Source organism: Polypterus senegalus, chromosome 17 (assembly GCF_016835505.1).
Source record: "Polypterus senegalus isolate Bchr_013 chromosome 17, ASM1683550v1, whole genome shotgun sequence".
Lineage (NCBI taxonomy): Eukaryota > Metazoa > Chordata > Cladistia > Polypteriformes > Polypteridae > Polypterus > Polypterus senegalus.
In genome coordinates, this window is record NC_053170.1 from 15,388,712 (window position 1) to 15,407,664 (window position 18,953).

Below are 18,953 nucleotides of genomic sequence, written 5' to 3' on the forward strand. Positions count from 1 at the left end.
TTGTATTTATTATAAAATATATAAAATTCCAACTTTTGCTAAGCATGTTTTGAGTATACAATTCTTAAATAATTATTGGTTAAGGTTTCTAAAATAATGAGTGTAGAAAAACTGCTTCAGTAAAGGTTTCCATAGTGAGGTGGGGACACCACGGACTGTAAACCAGTTTACCTTCCTAAGAGCTGGTTTGCTTAACGCTATACTTGTAAATACAATATTTAATACTATATCTAAGTGTGTTTCTAGGTAAACGTTTCATGCTGTACTTGATGTTTATTTGCCAGAGAGGAGACCACCAAAGGGGTGGGGGATGTAAGGGATGGGTGTTGAAGCACTTTCAACATCCGTCTCAAAGATGACAGCAATACTTTACCTCACTTAATTATTTGATGCCAGCTGTTTAGTGAATGTTCAGCAGAATCCTTTCTAGCAGGGAACATTTCATATGTGGTTTATTAATTAAGTCACATAACTAATCTGATTCCACAACAGGGAAGCTGGAAGTTAGTGCTTGTCAGCAATGTGGATGTGTTTTTTAGGGGACATCAACTGCTTTCATTTCTTCAGCTTCTGCATATTACGCTTCCTTTGAAAATGGTTCTGGACATTTTGTTCTTTTTTGATTATTAATGCTGTACAACTAATGTCTAATATAGGAGAAAATATAACTAGTTACTGTAGCAAACAGCCATGCTTTTAGAGTTTAAATGTCCACCTTATACTCCAGTGCCATTCATACACATTTACTTATAGCAGGATTTAAAATGTGTTGTTTCTGAAGCCTGCCTCTGCATGGCTTTGTTTGTCATAAATTTTATTGTTGAAAAGAAACCCCATCTTTGATGCCTGTTAACCAAAGAAAAAAAAAAGCATGCATCTCTCATTTGGAATCACCAAGACACAAATACTAGCTGCCTATAAGACACAGACATCATTAAGAAAGCAAACATCAACACATTAGCAGTCCACTATACCATCTAAAATGACACACAAAGCTCTACCCTGTTTTAAAAGTTTATTTTGTAAATTATAGTTATATTAATCGGTGTTTTATGTTTTTTTTAAACAAACTTCTATGTACTATATCCTACACAATTATTTTTAAAACTGAAAGCAAACTGAAACATGCCTGATAGTCCCTGTTAAAAGCATAAGTGCATACTTGGGTCCAGGCCTAAATATAGCGATGAGAAGCCTGTCAATTAAAAACAGTTAATTAAAAAGTAAATACGCTATTCTGATATTTAGAAATACAAATCAGTGAGGCTGCTGTTTTATTGTGTAATTTTACAGAAAAGTAATGAACAATGAATCCATCAAAACAATGCTGAATTTTTGTAAGTAAACAAAGCTGTTGTTACTTTTTATTTCTTAGTGGAGTATCTAAGCACATCTGACAAGGAGAGGTAGCTAAGCAAAAGTTAAATTAATACCACGATAAAATAAAACAAGCAACATTTTTGCTTTTTAACACCTGATGAAGGCTCAACAGCCAAATTGTGTTTCTAGCATTACATTTTCTTTTCTTTTCTATGTGGAATTAACATTTCTTGGTCTTTTTTTCCCCTTATATTAAATTTTGTCATCATACAGAACAATTAAAACTGCACCACAGAGAAACAGTTTATTTTACAGTGTAGGCATATAACAAGTAGTCCTGCGGTGGGTTGGCACCCTGCCCAGGATTGGTTCCTGCCTTGTGCCCTGTGTTGGCTGGGATTGGCTCCAGCAGACCCCCGTGACCCTGTATTCGGATTCAGCGGGTTAGAAAATGGATGGATGGATAACAAGTACAGTATGTTAAAATCTAAAAAATGAGCTCAAATGGAAGACTTGGGTATTATTATTATTTGAATTTCCTTGAAAACACAAATGCTAGCTATAAAATTTTTATATATTATTTGTACTAAAATTATTATGGATGATAAGAGGGGATTTGACAGAATCAGTAATTCTCCTTTTTTTCTGCATTAATTGTGTTTTAAATGAGGTGGACAGCACTGGTGTGTTTTCAAACTGAAATAATGGAGGAGGAGGTGGCAGCAGAAGACCACTGTTTAAATTTAATAAATTACAGCTGCTATTCAGTACACACAGATTTATCTGCTGCTTCATTAAATGGTCTCTTTTGCCTGTTTCTAATCAACTGGTTGTTTGTAATGAACCGAACTCCTGTCAACATTTTCTTTCAATAATAAGTGTTACATTAATATTTTATCTGTGATTGAACAGAAAACAGCAGAATGACAGCAATGGTAAAATAGTCCTTCATTTCTAGATATTGATATCTGAATGCACTTTCAAGACTAACCCTCTTGGAGTAAAGTTTTTACCAATTTTCTTTTTTTCCTGTATTTGTTGCCTCTATGAGGCTGTCACTTAATTCACTTTCATAACAAAAAAAACACAACATGATTCAATTAGTCAGTTCAGCCATTTTTCAATCTGTTTAATCCATCACAGTGTTGCAGGAAAGAAGAACCTATCCTGGCAGCACTGGGTGTAAGTCATGTCCCTGAGCATTGTGCCAGTTCATCAGAGGGCACACTCTCACCACAACAAGTCAAAGTCCCCAGGAGTAAAACCAGATACCGTAAACAAGTGGCGGCTCTGAGGCTAGGGATCTGCACTGCCAATCGAAAGGTTGCCAGTTTGAATCCCATAAATGCCAAAAAGGGACTCTGCTCTGTTGGGCCCTTGAGCAAAGCCCTTAACATGCAATTGCTGAGCGCTTTAAGTAGTGAGAAAAGTGCCATATAAATGCAAAGAATTATTAAGGTGGCACTGAAATCCAAGACATTGAAGCTGTGAGGCAGCCATGCCAACCATGACACAACTCCACATGTTTGAGAACAGACTCACATAATATAAGATTGTCCGTCTGTAATACTGTCTCCCATTCAGATCTGGTTCCTTCATGTATCCACTGTTGCCAGGATAATCACTGAGTCTCCACAGTCCTGATCAGCAAAAGGCAAGTGTAGAAAATGAATGAGTGAATAAATGATGATACGGATTTTCACTGTTAAAATGTATGTTATCTTGAATTTAGCTTGAACCTCATCTAAGAAACCGATACAACTTAGTAGGTGGCACTAGGCTGCCATATCCTTAAATTATCTGAATTCATCATCTCCTTGGTCATTTAGGTATGTCTGTCATAAGTACAATTAGGTTTTAGGCTCATAGTTGTAAAAAAAAATCTCCAGTCATGGTAAATGAACAAAAACGCATGTGTGAATATTCATTTATTTTGATGCCAGTGCTCAGTTTAAAAGCACTGAGGCATCAGTAGAGGTGTGTTTTAAACACACCACATTATTCCTGTTGCAGACTTGATGTTCAAGGTTTGTGCCAACAACCACATGCATATTAGAACCTCATGAGATTCCACAATGTGTGTGGAGGTCATAGAAGACAAGAGCCAAGAAAAGTACTGGTGGAAGGTGCTCTTGTCAGATTTGTAGGATTTTTAACCTACAGGTTGCATTAAACACCTTCTGGCTGCCATAAAGACCTACAAAGTGACACTTTCAATAAAAGCATGGGTCTAGTTGCTTATCCTTTGTTTTTTTTTTTCTTTTGTACTTGGCCCCGCCCATCTGTGAGTCATGTGATGGGGAGGCAGGGAAATAAAAAGGGGAGATCAAATGTATAGAAAGCTCATGCAATGCGCCATCATCTGAAAACCTCTCATTTTATTTCTGTCTGTTCTAGCATGTGATTGTCTTATAATATGTGTTGCATAGCGGAGCACTACGATTTGTCTCTGCTCCAGCCAATCCCTGACGCGTAGGACCAGCAGGGGCAGAGCTCTAGCTCATTGCTGACAGGGTTGTGTAATTAAAGGGCATAAAGATGGATCTTCCTTTTAATATTTTGTGTAGGGTATACACATCAGTAAGAAAGGCAACGTGTGCATAATACGCTTCTTAAGTATTTGTCTATGGAAATCAAAATAAAACTTACAGGTATTTAGAATGACATAATTGTATCCTTGAAAACTAAGAGAGGTGAGCTTCCTTCTAGATAATGGCCATGGTAGATTTCCTAGTAAGGTATGACTAGTCACTCAGGCTTTCTTTAATCCTTCTCCTTTTTATTACTTAAAGTAGGCTCAACATTTTATAAAGAGTACGGATTTCAAACTTGTTACTGACAAGAGGTTTTGTTTCAGTAGGTTTTGATTATGTTTAAGATAAATGTAGCTGCTATGCTAAATTAAATTGGCAAACTGACTTAAAATATTAAAACACTTGAAGATTTTAGTAATAGTTTGCAAAAAAAATATTTTGTAATAGCACTGCAATGTTATTGGAATACAATGTTACCTGTTGAAACTGTACATTTTCTGTACATATTGTGAAAACAGGACTTGCACTGAGATGACACACATGCACGAGGACGCCTTTATTTTCTTACTGTATTGTACTGTATCGTTAATAAACTTGTGGTTTAATGCCTACAATTACATTTGTGATCATTTTTACTTTTTTTTTTTTTTTTTTTTTAAAAAGGTCTGCACACTTTAAATAAACAACCATAATTGTAAGAATTCTTTGTATATTTCAGTTAGAAAGCCAAAGTCATGTATACCTGTGGAAGTCTTTGTCAAAAACTGTGCTTGGCGCCTTGGACAGTTCCAGCTGTAAACTGTGTGTGGTAAGGCTTGCTGGTATTCATAAAAGTATTTATTTAAGAATGTTCATGCAGATTTTTGCACATTGTTTTCAAGAACAAAAAAAAAAAAGCCTCAGAGGCCTCTTTACCTTTATTTCAGATTTATTGACCACATTGGTAAACCCTAAAGTCTTTGCTTCCGTTAATAGTTTTTCCCACCAACACCACAGGTGGCATCTCATTCCAAAATAACATTTGCTTAATTTCTGAAGCCACATTTTTTTATTTTATTGTTATTTAAAGGCTGTAAGCAGATGCAACCCATCCCAACGACATCAGGCAGTCACATACACACTCACACACGCTCATTCCTGAGAGTCCACTGTGAGTTGTTGGAGGAAACCAGAGAAGACTCCACATACAGATTGACTGGAGCAGGAATCCAAACCGAGTCTCCGGAGCTGTGCTGAAACTACGCTAATCACTGTGCCGCCTCCCAATCATAAAACACTGAAGGGAGTCGGTAACATTGTGCAGTTTGTTTTATTTCTAATTTTCTCTTTATTGGTATGATATACAAAGGCACACAGAAGTCACAAGCCCATATTTGTTCTCACCTCGGCCCTCACTGCTCACTTCCGTATTCAAACCCACTGTTCTGCTGTGCGCTTTTGTCACATTTCCCTTTGTTAGCTTATCTCATGCAAAAACAGCAGATGTAATTTGTATTTAGCTTCCTCTTCTTGTGCACATAAATACCTATTAAGGGCATTTCAATGTAATGTAACATTTGTTTTGCTCTACATTCTGTATCATCTGTTTCATTTTGTCAGGCAAAACTGCTCAGTGCTACTCTTAGCCTGAATTGATCATCTTATTTTTTTCAAGATCCGGTATTGACTCGTTAACTGACTTTAACTAAAAAAGAAGGAAAAAAAAAATAGGCTAAGCAATCCTAGAGACAGAGATTTATTTATTCATGTCGGGCTCTGGTGAGCACTGCTGGTGTTACAATGGTGTGAACCTGCTTCTGTTTTTGGGCCTCCCTTAGGACGGAGGCCGACTGGTGAGTCCTGAAAGGGCTAATTAGAAAATGGGTGTGTGCACACCACAAGGCTTGAACAAAGCAGCGTTCGTTACAAATGGCAGATTTGGAGCCTTCTGAAGACTTGAGATGGGCTACACACTGTGCTCTCCCCTCTTTACTTTTGTGAATTTGGCATGTGTGAGGCCCGCTAATGAAATGAAGTGTGATCTGTCAGTGCCTGCACACTTCATGGATCGGGGTGCTAATGCACACTGCCTCCTTGGGATAATTAATTAGCTTTAATTAGGACATTTTCAGCACTTGATTCTCCTCGCTCCTCATGTTCCCCACATCATACACACACGGCTGTGCACCAATGAAACCTACAGTTTAAATGTTAGAAATTAACAAATAATAAATAGTGTGGGCTTACAAAAGCAACATGTGCCATGACAAACACAGCATGCATTTGTAGATGTTACACAATTATAACATAAAATGTAGGTTTAATAATTATAGTTTTGTGAAACAATTTCGGTTCTATAAAGCTGCAATGTAAAGCCTCAGCTGGATGGTCACCAAAGCTATAATTGCTCATCAGCAAGTCACAAGATAAACTAAAGATATCACTTGTCTCTCTGGAGTTCTGTTCAAACAACAAACTAACATTTTGTAGCATAAGAATCAAAAGATCCATTAATGACCCCTCTTCATGAAACTTTAAAAGAAAGAGCTGCCTGTGGCTATGTTCATTTGTTCAAAGACACTGATACAGTTAATAGTTTCTGATAGTTTTAACAGCAATCTGGAGCTGTGGTTCCCTGGTTCGATCCTAGGGACCCCCTGTAGTTGCAGGTTTTTGTTTCCGTCAGTTTCACAATCAGTGAGACATTTGACTTCTAACTGTTTTCATTGTTTAATTAGCTGGGCATTTTTGAGTTTTCTTTCAAATTGTGCATTGAGAAGAGCAAAGTAATGTGAGATTTACACGTAGAAGAAATGTACAAATATTTGTATTTTGGCCATTGGGCACAACTCTCTTTTGTCATTTTCCTACTGATTCGCCTTGTCTGCTCCCTTACAATACAATACATCACATTACAATTTATTTGTGTATAGCCCAAAATCACACAAGACGTGCCGCAATGGGCTTTAACAGGCCCTGTTTATTGACAGCCCCCCAGCCTTGACTCTAAGAAGACAAGGAAAAACTCCCCAAAAAAAACCCTTGTAGGGAAAAAAAAATGGAAGAAACCTTGGGAAAGGCAATTCAAAGAGTGACCCCTTTCCAGGTCGGTGGGTGTGAAAGAGAAGGGGGTCAATACAATAGAATACACAGAACAGAACACAAGTAATCCTTAATACAGTATCATAAAACAGTAAAATAAAAATGTTACAAGTAAAGAGCCGAATTCAACAGTACATAATAGGATTTGGATTTGTTTAGAGTCCTGGAGAATTCGGTCATCAAGCTGCCTCTCCCTATTGGCCATTCCACAGCTGAGACAGCCAATTCGATGAAAGGACCCCACTACCTAATGATTCCTGTGATCCTCCATCAGAGGCAGGCAAAACAACTTGGCAGGTGAGCAGTGGCACCAAGTGCCACATTTGAGTACCGAGAAGAGAAACACAATAGGTGAGGTTTAGTAACAAATTAGAACTATCATATTACTTATGTTTTAGTGCTAAAGTCTAACATCTGAGATGCAGTCTGTACAGTTAATGAGCAGCTCTAGTCAGGGTGTGCTAAACTGAAGTAGTGAGTCTTCAGCTGGGATTTGAAAGCTGAGACCAAAGGAGCATCTCTTAGAGTAGCAGGCAGACCTTTAAGGCTAAGTCGTATCAGATGATCTTTAAAGCGATTTTCAGTCGTAGCCTTCACAGTGAGTCACCTGATGTGACATGCCCAGCGACTCTCCCCAACTAGTCTGTGACTCGCACCAATAAATTCAAGCCGGTTTGATTTTTGTCTTCAGTCGAAGGGTGGCTCTGGGGTGCATGAGTGCTGACAACAAATGAATGCTCATCCAGAAGGCCAAGGCATGTGATGTGACAATGAGGAATAAAGAACACGGACGTTTTGGACCTCCTAAACAGAAGAGAAGCTCATCTATCTGATGTCTGGTGTTTTATGCACCACAACAGAATGGAAAAAGAGAAAAAAGGGCTGAGACGTGCTGAACTTGCCCTACATAGAGTTATTGGTTGTGCACAACTGCACTGGAAAGATGGCACTTAGTTGGCAAATGTGACATAGCCAGTGATTTTGAATCTTTTCAGTTGAAATGGTCCAGCGACAAAATCAACAATTGTGGTTGGTAAGTCTGATGTATCTGACTAGGAGTCATGTAATGCGACATTGGATTTAATTTTATTCTAATAACGTCAATTAATGGCCAGCGAAGGGTAACAACACTAAATGCTGAAAGGTTATGGCCCATTAGCGAGGTTATTAGTAAAGAACAGCTTAAACAAACATCATAACAATGATAAAAATGAAGATGAAAAGAAACATTAAATTACTTCTATGTGGCATAGAGATATGCCTGGTACATTCTAATAGGAATGTTCTGTAGTTTCTGTATTGACACCAAAACACAGAAACTGGGAAATAACCGCTTGATTATTTAAGACCGAAGATTAGAACATTAGGACAATCTTCCCCACAATGCTTGCCAGTCCTAGCCCCTTAACTCTTCTAAAATAGCATCAAGTCGAGTTTTGAAAGTCCCTGAAGTCCTGCTGTCCACCACAGTACTTGGTCACTTATTCCAGGTGCCTATGGCTCTCTGTGTGAAGAATAACTTCCTAATGTTTGTGTGAGCTTTCCCCTTAACAAGTTTCCAACTGTATCCCCGTGTTCTTGATGAACTCATTTTAAAATTCCAGTCTCGATCCACTGGACTAATTCCCTTCATAATTTTAAACACTTCAATTCTAATAATCTTCTTTTGCTTAAAGTGAAATGCTCGGCTCTTTTTTTTTTCCCCCATACCTGCCATATTTAATTAAAAGTAAAGTTAGTTGCAGACGCGGGACTCTCAGGGCTGAGTTTGGGGACCACTGTCCTTGATGACGAAGGCTTGAGTGCATCGTGCACTTTGCATTCTGTGCAGATGTTGCTGTCCTGTTTAGCTTTGTACCAGATGGCAGGTACTTTCATGAGATGATCGTGCCACCCAAACACGGTGCCACCCTACTGCTTAGTATTACACATAGGACAAAATAAAATTGTTAGATTTGCATACACAGGGTAGGCCTGATTGTGTTTTGTGAATTTCTTAAAAGGAAACACAAAACTAGAGAAAGCTGAGAGAAGAACAATTAGATGGATTGAAGCACTCCAGGACTTCAGTTATGAGAAGAGATTGAAGGACATGAGTCTGTCATGATGTAGCTCACGATTTTAATTTTCTCTGAATGTTCCTTGGTGCCTGAATAATTTAAGCACTGCATATTTTGAAGTCAATGAACCTGTTGGTTGTACTTTTTCTCTTTGTTGCCATGTGTTTTAACCATTGGTAAAAAGGAAATGCATTGTTCTGCAATGTTGTATTGTTTTTCTTATGGGCACTGCCATTTTATCAGTTCCTATGCTCTTACTGGACAGGAAGACGAGGAGAGTGTATCGTATGACAAAAGGTCAGTGTTATGCACTTCCTGGTTGTCTAAAGGATGAACACTAAAATTGTGTGTGAATCCAATCTTAAAGTCTGGTTACACCGTCCTTGTTTTCGGATTTTGCTCTGGCTTTTATGTGCCTTTTGGGGCTTTTGACATTTCCACACTGTTTCTTTATCCCAATTTTGACTATAAATCCTACGCGTGGTTCTCTGAATTATTGCCTTCCCTGTTATGACCCTGAAACCCTGAACCATCTTCTGTGTTTCCGTAATCTTACAAAACTTGCCTGCCCTGCTCACTTTGTACAGAAACAGATGTTAGGAGGAAGTATTTAGAATTTAGGAAATGGTTACAGTGGAATCCAGCGGTTTCTGTAAAACGAGTCATTCAACAAGGACATGGCGGCTCTGATGAAAGCCGGTTTAACGGTAAACTTTGCACATGCTAAGGCAGGGGTGTCCAACTCTGATCCTGGAGGGCCGCAGTGGCTATCGGATTTCCTTCCTGCGATTTTCTTAATCAGTAACCCATTTCTGCTGTTAATTGACATTGTTCCCATTTGTTTTAGTTGCCTTTGTTATTTAACAATCCTCTGAATTGCTTCTTTTTTTTCTTAAATGGCAGCCAAATAAAAATGAGATGTGGTGTGAGTCAACAGATGACCTGCTAGGTTGGGAGGGCTTCAAACTCCAACCAATTCCACTTTAACCATTTTCATAACTAGTAGGTGATTCGTGTGGTTAATTTAACTCGCTATATAATTCCATGGCTTGTTGGTGTTCTCATTCTGCCACAGCAGTAGACACCGTCCAAGTGTTTTGGTGACCTGAGCAGATCAACATGACCGAGACCTTCACCGTTCTTTATTTTCAGATATTGTATGATGGACACAAGTCAGCTGGTCACGTGTTGGCTCCTTTTGTGTCTCATTTTTGTTTGGTTGCTAATTAAGGGAGCAAATAATAACCAGGGGGTCTTAGTCATAGATAGCAAATCAATTAAATTAACTCGGAGTTTCTGAAAAGCAATGGTTTCACACAGAAATTAACATCTGTTGCTGCGGCTGCCGGTTTGCCAAGAATGTGCAGCAGGCTTGCTGCCAGGCTGTCTTCGCGTGGCTGGGGCAGGAGCAGTAAGGGTCACGATCGCAGTGCATTGCAATCTGGTTTCTACCTCTTCCCATTGTTAAGCGGCAGTCCTCGTGGTGAACATTGCCGTAGGCGTGTCAGCTCCATGAACCTTTTTAGCACCACCACGATTAGCTGAGGACCAGTCAGCTGAAGCTGGAACCTCATATTTGTTTTCGATCACTTGTATCAGAATTGGAGTCCGACAAGTCATAGTCCAGTTCAGAGACAATAGGCAAAGCTTCGTCCACGGAGTGTTTTGCTTTACGCATTCGCTTTGATCTCTCGCCATTATGTCAGTGCCATTTTTGCTCTTGTTTGCGCCTTACTACTCACACGAGTGCAGGAAATCTCCGTCAAACCAATGAAGCTAACTTTCCTTCTAGCAACGAGAGTCCAACTAAATCATAACGGTTGGTTTTTTCACCCGTTACAGTCGATTACCATCGTCAACTCCTCCTTTTGACAGAAGTCGACATCAGCCTTGAAAGAGTTAAAGACTGAGGTAGAAAAGAAAATAAAGAAAGAGTTCATCAAAAGCATCAAAACCCCGTCGCTAATTAAGAAAAGGGTTCAAATGAAAACCCGCAGCCAGTGCGGCCTTCCAGGATCGAAGATGGACACCACTGTGTTAAGGTGAGTTTTTCCATCCTGTAAGAAGCCCAGGATACGGTGTGTGTGGCAGGTGGTCATACTTTAGAGACGTTCAAAACCTGACCTGATGATCTTTTGCCAAAGTCCGGTGAATATTGATTGATGGGCTCATCTAAGTTGTTTAGCAGAGGCTAAAGCCCCAAGACTGCCATTTCATTTTCTACCTCTGCCTCATTGTATGACCTGAGGGGGTAACTTAAACCAGTGGTCTCAAACTCCAGTCCTTGAGGAGTGCAGTGGCTGCCGGGTTTCATCCTAACCCTTTTCTTAGTGACCTGGTTTTGCTGCTAATTAACTTCTTTTGAATTCATTTTATTTGACTTGCTCTTGGAGACTTTGACCCCTTTAATTGTTTCTTTTTCCTTAATTAGCCACCAAACAATAATAAGATACAAAATGAAACAAAAAAAAAAACCATGACCAGCAAACTATGTCCATTATAGAATATCTGAAAATAAGGAAAGATGAAGGTCTCAGGAATGCTGATCTGCTCAGGTCCACAAAACATTTGAACGGTGCTCTTAGAAAAGAGGAAATCAAACATTTCAGAAATGTCTGCTGTTGCACCATGAGAGCAGCAACAGGCCAAGAATTAAAGAGTGAGTTTAATTAACGAGAATCAGCACCTCATTAAGCAACTGGTTGGAGTGAAATTGGTTGGAGTTTGAGGCCCTGACTTAGTTGGTCTTCTGTTGGCTCCCTCACTTCACACTTCATTTCTGTTTGGATGCCATTTACGGAAAGAAATGAAGCAATTCGGAGGAATGAGGAAGAAATTCAGGGGAGCAAATCTTTAGAAAGGTCAACTAAAATGAATTCAAAAGAAGTTAATTACCAGCAAAAACAGGACCTGCTGACCTTCCACTCCATTTCTGAAATGTTGAGTCAGAGATCCTTTTCCCACTGTACTCTGGGGTCTTGTCGTTTCCCTAACCATTCGATTTGTTCCAGTCTCGAGTCAGCCGTAAGAGCAGATCTTTGTCAAATCCTGTCCCCTGTCGCTCTCTCCGCTCTGCGTCAGTCAGGAAGGCGCTATATCATTTAGAACAGACCAATAAACCCACCACTGTCAAAATTCTGCAGGACGTGGAGGTTTCTAATTTGCTGTCACCCTAGTTAAGGTCACTTATACTTCGGACAGACTTTTTCCGAGCACTTTACCTTTTTAAAGACTAGGGGGCTTTGCCCCCTGCTTGCTTCACTCGCTTACATCCCCCGCCTGCGCTACACGCCAACCACTTCACATCTCTGCCACTCGCGTTGTGAAGAGGGGGGCTGAACGCACCCCAAGGAGACGAGGTCGCTCCTCGACACCCCCTCTTAAACGGTGATACAATGGGAAACACATCGTTTTTTTTTTTTTTACCTCCTCTTTGCTCGATCAGCTGCTGGTTTGCTACTGCTGCCGTGCCACGTGATCTGCATTTCGCGTGGCGCACTTCTGTCGTCATCACCTATGTCCATACTGTATATTCGATCTCTTTTCATTTTTACCTTTTAAATCAGTATCACATTGAATTTTGATTCCGTGTTTGGAATTACATCGTGACAACGAAACGTATAACTGGCCGCGAGTTAATATCGTTTCTTTCTCTCTACAAGAAACGTGTCTGACGTAACCACACAGGACTTTTCCAAATCTCTTTGCATAAGCTCTTGTCTCACGGGACTTCCGGCCCCGGGCATGGTTACATCGCTTGGCACGAAGACTTGTCTCGCAAGACATGAAAGTGTCTCTCCGAGACAATCACTTCTCGTCTTCTTCCAAGATTTTTGTTTTTTTTTTATAATAGACTACCGTGACCTGCGTTTTATTTTCAGTGCATCGACCATCAATACATTTATTTTCTACAAAAACTCATTCCAAATGTGTGTCCTTAAATTTGAAACTCTGCCAACTAAAATGTTGTAATATTTGTGTGGAGAGACCATTTTTATCCCACCACTTGAACAGGTCAGCCCAGGCATGGATGAGACACCTTTTTTTTTTCTTTTTTCCTTTTTATTTCTTTTTTTTTTCCAAACCCATAACAGCATCTCACCGCCTGGGATTTCTTCAAGTATGTGAACCAATTTAAGACCTGAAGCCATCATCACGCCAGGCACAAAGAGCGCAGACGGACATCGGACAAGCCGTGAACTGAACTCGCATGAAGACTTCAAGAAAGGAAAAAAGCTAAACCTTCCTGCTCACTTTCACGGTAAGTAAAGATGGTGTCTTGTTTAGTATTTGTGAATGCCGTGTCTATTGGATTTAGCGTCAGGACCCCAACAGTTTACCCACCTCTCAATGCTGTTATCCAGTTTAAAAATCTTAATAAATGATTGTGGGGCATCACAACACCAGACCAGGCCTAATGAGGCCAAAGGTGATGGCACTTAATATTTTAGAAGCGGATGGACATTTTGAAAGTATCCGGTTCTTAGAATTAGACGGTAGCTGTTAAATGAGAGAAAGCTCGTCTGAATGTCCCCCTCACCCCACGCGCTCTCGCCTTTGCAGCGCTCGATTGTTGTGGTTTAGTGAGCAGGATGGGCGCGTTCTCAAACTTTTATTTGAAGCCTTTGAACTTAAAGCAGGGCTGCTGTCAATGTAACCAATGCAGAATTTCAAAACTCTCAGGACAGCAGAGAGCTAAGTTGACAGAAATTGAGCAAATGACAAAAAAGAGAGATATTAGAAATTCAATTTTCCCCTCAATGGTGCACAAAATCAGCTACTAAATGCTGGAGGGAACCTGGAATGGGTCACTTATACAGTCATATGAAAAAGTTTGGGAGCCCCTCTTAATTCTTTGGATTTTTGTTTCTCTTTGGCCGAGCTTTCAAAGTTCGACTTCCTTTTAATAGCTGACATGCCTTATGGAGACTGTAGTATTTGGGCAGTGACAATAAGTTTATTGGATTAACAGAAAATATGCAATATGCATCATAACAAAATTAAACAGGTGCATAAATTTGGGCACCCCAACAGAGATATGACATCAATACTAGTTGAGCCTCCTTTTCAAATCTAACAGCCTCTCGACGCCTGCTATAGTCTTTGATGAGTGTCTGGATTCTGGATGGAGGTATTTCTGACTGTTCTTCCATACAAAATCTCTCCAGTTCAGTTCAATTTGATGGCTGCCGAGCATGGACAGCCTGCTTCAAATCATCCCATAGATTTTTGATGATCTTCAAGTCAGGGGACTGTGACGGCTATTCCAGAACATTGTACTTCTCCCTCTGCATGAATGCCTTTGTAGATTTTGAACAGTGTTTTGGGTCATTGTCTTGTTGGAATATCCAACCCCTTCAACTTTGTGACTGATGCTTGAATATTATCCTGAAGAATTTATTGATGTTGGGTTGAATTCATCCGACCCTCGACTTTAACAAGGGCCCCAGTCCCTGAATGAGCCACACAGCCCCACAGCATGATGGAACCTCCACCAGATTTGACAGGAGGTAGCAGGTGTTTTTCTTGGAATGCGGTGTTCTTCTTCCGCCATGCAAAATGATTTTTGTTATGACCAAATAAGTCCATTTTTGTCTCATCAGTCCAAAGCACTTTGTTCCAAAATGAATCTGGCTTGTCTAAATGAGCATTGGCATACAACAAGCGACTCTGTTTGTGGCGTGAGTGCAGAAAGAGCTTCTTTCTCATCACCCTGCCATACAGATGTTCTTTGTGCAAATTGCGCTGAATTGTAGAACGATGTACAGATACACCATCTGCAGCGAGATGTTCTTGCAGATCTTTGGAGGTGATCTGTGGGTTGTCAGTAACTATTCTCACAATCCTGCGCATATGCTGCTCCTGTATTTTTCTTGGCCTACCAGACCTGCTGGGTTTAACAGCAACTGTGCCTGTGGCCTTCCATTTCCTGAATCCATTCCTTACAGTTGAAACTTTCAGTTTAAACCTCTGAGATAGTGTTGTGTAGCCTTCTCCTAAACCATGAGACCGAATAATCTTTGTTTTCAGATCTTTTGAGAGTTGCTTTGAGGATCCCATGCTGTCTGTCACTCTTCAGAGGAGAGTCAAAGGGAAGCACAACTTGCAATTGACCTTCTTAAATACCTTTTACCACTCATGATTGGACACACCAGTCTATGAAGTTCAAGGCTTAACGAGCTTATCCAACCAAGTAATTGAGCAGTGACAGGCATTCAAATCAGCACAACGACAAGGGGACCCACATTTTTGCACAGCCAGTTTTTCACATTTGATTTAATTTCATACAACTAAATACTGCATCACTAAAAATCTTTGTTCAGAAAACACCCCAGGACTGCGATGATCCTAGGAAATGAAGACATACCACTGTTATCTTTGTTGTTGAAAGGAGAGTCAATTATTACACAGGCTGAGAGGGGTTCCCAAACTTTTTCATGTGACTGTAAAATATCACGACCCAGTGCCGAAGAATTTGGAAAATAAAAAACAAAAAGGATTTATGTGTCTATTAAGTTAATTAAATAAAAGATGGAAAACACTAAAATGAGGCCTGTCCACTCCAGCCTCAGGAGGGCCGTGACCAATGTGCAGGTGTGAAAAAGTGCTGTAAACAAAGAATGCTTTCAGAAATATAAATAATGATTGTTTATGGTTATCAATTTACAAAATGCAAAGTGAGCGAACAAAAGAAAAATCAAAATCAAATCAATATTTGGTGTTCCTACCTTTTGCCTTCAAGCCAGCATCCATTCTTACAGGTACACTCGCACAAAGTCAGGGATTCTGTAGGATTCTAGTCAGGCGTGCGATCAACCAGTGATACCAAACAGGTGCTAATGATCATCAAAGTCACACGTAGGTTGAAACACAGCCATTAACTGAAACAGAACCAGCTCTGTAGGAGGCTTAAAACTGGGTGAGGATCAGCCAAACTGCTACCAAGGTGAGGCTGTGGAAGACAGTTTCATGTCATGGCAAGATTGAGCACAACAACAAGACACAAGGTAGTTACACTGCATCAGCAAGGTCTCTCCCAGATAAAGATTTCAAAGCAGACTGGGGTTTCAAGATGTGCTGTTCAAGCTCTTTTGAAGAAGCACAAAGAAACGGGCAACGTTGAGGATCGTTGACGCAGTGGTCAGCCAAAGAAACTTAGTGAAGCAGATGAAAAACACATCAAGCTTATTACCCTTTGAAATCGGAAGAGGTCCTGCAGTGCCATCAGCTCAGAACTGGCAGAAAGCAGTGGGACCCAGGTACACCCATCTACTGTCCGGAGAAGTCTGGCCAGAAGTGATCTTCATGGAAGAGTTGCAGCCAAAAAGCCGCACCTCCAACGTGGAAACAAGGCCAAGCGACTCAAGTATGCATGAAAACATAGGACATGGGGTGCTGAAAAATGGCAGCAGGTGCTCTGGACTGATGACTCAAAATTTGAAATATTTGGCTGTAGCAGAAGGCAGTTTGTTTGTCGAATGGCTGGAGAGCGGTACTCATTATTGTCTGCAGGCAACAGTGAAGCACATGGTGGAGGTTCCTTGAACGTTTGGGGCTGCATTTCTACAAATGGAGTTGGAGATTTGGTTAGGATTAATGGTGTCCTCAATGCTGAGAAATACAGGCAGATACTTATCCATTATGCAATAACATCAGGGAGGCGTATGATTGACCCCAAATGTATTCTGCAGCAGGACAACGACCCCAAACATACAGCCAAAGTCATTAAGAACTATCTTCAGTGTAAAGAAGAACAAGAAGTCCTGGAAGTGATGGTATGGCCCCCACAGAGCCCTGATCTCAACATCATCGAGTGTGTCTGGGATTACATTAAGAGACAGAAGGATGTGAGGGAGCCTACATCCACAGAAGATCTGTGGTTAGTTCTCCAAGATGTTTGGAACAACCTACCAGCCGAGGTCCTTCAAAAACTGTGTGCAAGTGTACCTAGAAGAATTGATGCTGTTTTGAAGGCAAAGGGTGGTCACACCAAATTTTGATTTGATTTAGATTTCTCTTTTGTTCATTCACTGCATTTTGTTGATTGATGAAAATAAATGATTAACACTTCCATTTTTGAAAGCATTCTTTGTTTACAGCTTTTTTTCACACCTGCCTAAAACTTTTGCACAGTACTCTCTCTCTAGCGCTATATATATATATAATATAATATATTGTGGAGGACTGCCAGCTTACCATGCCGGTCCTCACCCCCAGGCCGCCAGGAGGAGCTTTCCCGACAGCAGGATAGTGCCCCGAGGTCCAGCAGGACCTCATGGACTTTGTAGTATTTATTCGCAGCCCTGCTGGATACCTTGGGGACCACCAGGAGTCGCTGTGCGGAGACATGTGGGCTCTGTTGTGCCTTATGACCCGGGAGTACGTCACGGTCGCGTGACGGGAAGGAATGGCGTGCTCCCGGGGTGAAGTAAAAGACTGATTGCCCTGACCCGGGAGGAATAAGGAACTGTGGACTGTTGGGACAGGAACACCTCCGGGTCAGGGGCTATAAAAGGACGGTGCCTCAGTCCAGACACCAAGCTGTGCTGGGTGGGAGAGGAGCAAAGTGTCTGGGCGAGGAGGAGAGAGAATATTGTGTTTATTGATTAATATTGATTAGTTTGTGAGTAGTGAGGAAGGTGCTTGGTGCACTTCTGTGGGAAAAGAAAATAAAGAGTCTTGGACTTTTAAATGGTGTTTGGAGTCATCCCTGAGGGTTCAAGGGAGCACTAGCACCCCCTACTGCCACAATATTATATATTATATATATTATAATATATATATATTATATTTTTTTTTTGAAAAAACAGAAATATAATGTGAAGTGAGGAAGCCAATAGCAGACCAACTAAGTCAGAGCCTCAAACTCCAACCTATTTCACTCCAACCAGTTGCTTAATCAGGCGCTGATTCTTGTTGTTAATTAAACTCGTTCTTTAATTCCATGGCTTGTCACTGCTCTCATTGTGCAATAGCAGACATTTCTGAAATTGCTGATTTTCACTTTTCTAAGAGTTCTGTTAAAATGGGAACCTGAGCAGACCAACATTCCTGAGACCTCCACTCTTTTTGATTTCAGATATTGTATGATGGTCAAAGTTTGCTGGTCATGTTTTGGCTCATTTTGTATTTCATTATTGTTTGACTGCTATTAATTGTTTCTTTTTCCTTAAATTGGTCTGAGTCTTCAAGAGCAAGTCAATTAAAATGAATTTAAATGAAGTGAATTGGCAGCAAAAATAGGTCACTCACTAAGAAACGAGTTAGAATGAAAACCTGCAGCCACTGCATCCCTCAAGGACCGGAGTTTGAGATCCCTGGTTTAGCTAATAGCCAAGCTGTCACACTAACTCCTCCAGATCCCTTATAAAGGTTGTCAAGGTCTCTCCTTCAACTCCATTTCTTGGTCGTTTTCTCCGGAGCCCCACAACTCTTTCTGCTTAGAATTCCAAGAGCTAAACTTAAAAGAAGTGGTGAGGCGGGCGGCCTTCTGCTGTTCTGCACCTAAAATCTGGAATAGCCTGCCAAGAGGAATTCACCAGGTTTTAAAACACTGCTGAAAACACATTACTTTAACATGGTCTTCTCATATCTTCATTATAATTTAATCCTGATGCTCTGCATATTCAATTAATTATCATTACTATTCATGATGGCTTCAAAATCCGTAGTAACCCCTACTCTCTTTTCTGTTCTTTTCCCAGTTTTCTGTGGTGGCCACCTGCGCCGCCACCACCACCTGATCAAAGCACTGATGGATTAAAGGTCAGAAGTCCCCATGACCGTCATCATCAAGTTCTTCCATGAGGACTGATTGAGGACATTTATGTTAGGTAGAATGCCTAGAGGGGGCTGGGTGGTCCCATGGCCTCGGAACCCCTGCAGATTTTATTTTTTTTCTCCAGCTGTCTGGAGTTTTTTTTTTTCTCTCCTCCCTGGCCATCGGACCTTACTCTTA

At 40.5% G+C, this 18,953-nt stretch overlaps 1 long non-coding RNA gene across 1 annotated transcript; it reads left to right on the plus strand.

Annotated features, from left to right (window-relative positions):
- The first annotated feature begins 2,679 nt into the window (after positions 1 to 2,679).
- Positions 2,680 to 18,730, plus strand: LOC120517649. The gene is made up of 3 exons (XR_005631072.1): positions 2,680 to 4,662; positions 13,090 to 13,256; positions 18,700 to 18,730. It is a non-coding gene; the product is annotated as an uncharacterized LOC120517649 (long non-coding RNA).
- Positions 18,731 to 18,953: the final 223 nt, after the last annotated feature.